The sequence below is a fragment of the Marmota monax genome, unplaced genomic scaffold, assembly GCF_021218885.2.
Source record: "Marmota monax isolate L192 unplaced genomic scaffold, Marmota_monax_Labrador192_F-V1.1 WCK01_AAM20220418_F8-fsc00115, whole genome shotgun sequence".
NCBI classification, from domain to species: Eukaryota; Metazoa; Chordata; class Mammalia; order Rodentia; family Sciuridae; genus Marmota; species Marmota monax.
In genome coordinates, this window is record NW_026694419.1 from 176625 (window position 1) to 179281 (window position 2657).

Consider the following 2657-nt stretch of genomic DNA (forward strand, 5'->3'; position numbering starts at 1 on the left):
ACTCCTTACAAAACAAAACATCTTTTCCATGTGCTACTTGTTTTGTACAAAAATATTACAAAAAGAAATTAGTGCATTTCAAAGTGTTCATTTTGAAATCACCTGATTCACATATTCAAGCCATTTTACCTTTCACATAGAGGCATTATAGTACACTACGTGAGTCTGAATTAGTTACCAATACCAACTTAGTGTTGACATATTTTTACTATGCTGATTTAAAAATGAGAGTGAATTTAAACATCTTCAGGAATCATATACACTAATAATTTGTTACTAGCTTGAGACTCAGAGAAACCCTTTCAGAAACATGAAAAAATTAGTATTTTTTTCTGATACAAGAAATTTGACAAAATCTGTAGTTGTAAAACAGATTTGCATTATAGAAAAAATGACTATGGTGTTGTTTTTCAAATCCTATTCAGAGATGATTTAAATTTTAATCTGAACTCTCTTTTCCTGGAGGGTAGGAGATGAAGCTAAATATTATATGGTATATTTGACAAAAAATAGGGTATTTCAAAGAGGATAAAAGAGCCCTGCTAAAATCTACTAAATTTTCTTGTGATTATGTAAATTTTAAAGAAAAGAGTTTTATTATAAAGCATGTACAACAATTAATACTTCAATATTGCTTTTCTCACTAGATATACACTTAATTTGTTATAAATACTTGTCATATAAATTTATTATGGCACATGTAAGTTCTCTAGCTTTACTGTAGGGCTTAAGTATTCTATGGGATCATGATTCTGGATTCCATTTTCTGAATAAATAGGACTGTATAATTCACCAATTCCGAGTCATGTTTGTGCCATGCTGCATTCCATATTATTTTTTTCTGGTCTGAAGATCCTTGTAAGCCCAAAGATGATGCGTCATATATAGCTGCCCAATCTGAAAGAAGAATCCTCTAACTGCTTCCTTATTGTCTTGTCTAAAGCAAATTTTAGGAGCCCAGCGATTTCCCCATTCAGTCATGGTTCCTGGTTGATGTTGGTAAGAGTTCTTGTATGTTAGGATCTGACAGTGTGACATGCTCCTTTAAGAAAGTGAATTCCAATGGCTGATGATTTTTCCTAGAGAGAAGTGTGTTGATTCTTGCCTGTTGGAAGTTCATAAATTCCTGATTTTCTATGAGTTTATTTGTAATCTGTATGAGTGCTGGATACCTTCCTTCATGCCTCCAGAGGTGGATAGCTGGATCTTGTTTATTACCACATGTTCCAAATTCCCATCAAAGTATAAGGATGATCTGGATCTTCATGAATCTGTGGGAACACTACTTGACTGAATGGAGGTAGAAAGACATGTGGTACTTGTACCCAGAATTGGATGGGTTGAACAGAATCTCACTTCAGAGTCCCCAAATTGTGTTATATGCTTCTAGGCCCTCTCTTTTAACCTTGTGAAACTGTAATTTGTACAGACTGCTTATTTCCTTTTTGGCTAGGAGATTTGAGTGAATATTTTTTCCTTGGATCAATGTTCCAGACAAATAAGGATTTTAACCAGCTTTCTTCTCAAGATCTATTATTAGATGTCAATCTCCATTAATAAATAAGAATCCAGACCAAGTCTTGTCACTCTCACTTCAGCAGTTTTCTGTATTGCTGTTCCAGTCATCGTACCCACCATCCATTTGGATGATTGAGCTACTAACATTCTGTGATTTTGATCACCTCCAAATCCCATGAAACCCATGGCCCATGAAGCAGAGTGCCCCAATATTTTTGCAAGTTCACTTTATTTCTTTGTAGATGGCAGTGATCCATTCTGTATTCTAGAATTTTTATTATAATATTAATTTAAAATTATACCTGAGGTGAAATATTCAGATAAATATTCCATCTTCACTAATGTTTCTGAATGCTGTATAATTCCCTATTTCTACATAATTATGTATGGTATATAAATTATGTTTATAAATGGGGAATTTTCATCCCTTGTAGGATTTAATGTTATGGTCAAAAACTTGGAACTTGAGAAATCTGGGTGTTAAAAACCTCTGTTGCCCTTAAGTCTAATTATCTATTGTATAGATCATGGGGTATCTGATAAAATTTAATCTGGACAGCTAAAATCCACTACAGTTGTGAAGAGGAATGTAAACTGTTCTGAGGAATTTGTGCTTTTTAAGGATGAAATAAGGAATTAGTGAAAAATAGGAAAGTATTTGAAAATGATAGCTATAAAGTCAAGTCTAGATTTGAGAGGAATGACACTACAGATGGGAACGACAGATTGATACAGTGGTGTAGATGAGAAAAAGTCAAAAGCTATACTTAAAAATGAAGGAGTCTTTTGCAATTTCAAAACAACCCTATAAATTCAATATTTTTAATACTTTACAAATAATATAAAATAAAACTGGTAAACTAAACAGAGGCCCCAGAAAGATAGCTAAATCTTAATCCATGGAATCTGAGTTCATTAATTTACATGGTAAAGAAGTTTTTATATATGATGAACTATTTTAAGATGGGCAAATGATCCAGACTTAGTTTGGTTTGTCCAATATAATCATCAGGTTCCTAAGAGGGAAAGAGGATCAGAGTATGAAAAAGAAGATACATTGTCAGAACCTGAGGTTGGAATGATGCGTTAAGAACTGTGGAATGAAATGGCCTCTAGTATCTGGAAAAAGGAAGAAAAAA

The 2657-nt window shown here is 33.1% G+C and overlaps 1 pseudogene; it reads right to left on the reverse strand.

Annotated features, from left to right (window-relative positions):
* Window positions 1-736: 736 nt before the first annotated feature.
* LOC124109578 (protein NipSnap homolog 2-like) lies at window positions 737-1704 on the reverse strand (annotated as a pseudogene).
* Between the last annotated feature and the right edge of the window lie 953 nt (window positions 1705-2657).